This window comes from Penaeus monodon, chromosome 31 (assembly GCF_015228065.2).
Source record: "Penaeus monodon isolate SGIC_2016 chromosome 31, NSTDA_Pmon_1, whole genome shotgun sequence".
Classification (NCBI taxonomy): Eukaryota; Metazoa; Arthropoda; class Malacostraca; order Decapoda; family Penaeidae; genus Penaeus; species Penaeus monodon.
The window spans coordinates 24,081,313-24,081,768 of NC_051416.1; positions in this window are offsets into that span (position 1 = coordinate 24,081,313).

Consider the following 456-nt stretch of genomic DNA (forward strand, 5'->3'; position numbering starts at 1 on the left):
CGCACCGAAAGTCTCCTCCTCTCCGACCTCAGTGCCGTCGTGGACCTCCAAATCCGTGACCTCCTCCGGCGAGCGAGTGCGTGCCGTTCGGTGACCCGTTCGCGAGGAGGAACGGCTGGTGGGAGGAGCCAGACGGGTCATGCGGAGCGACATGAGGTCAGCGCCCAGTGACCCACCTCCCCGCCTTCGCCGCCACCTGCAGGAGATGACGCGAGGAGTTAATGAATATTATTTATTTAGGATAAATGTAGATTTGCATGGGACGTTATTATGTCGGCTAAATTGTATTCGATTATTATTAGGTTATCGGAGATTAACAGACTTGTGGATAAATAAAATTCTCTAAGGCACACATGGTAACTTCTCTTATCCATTTATCTATTTTTTTATCCCTGAGTCATTTGTTAACTTACGAATCTATTCGTTCATTCATCCACCTACTCTCGAACGCGCATA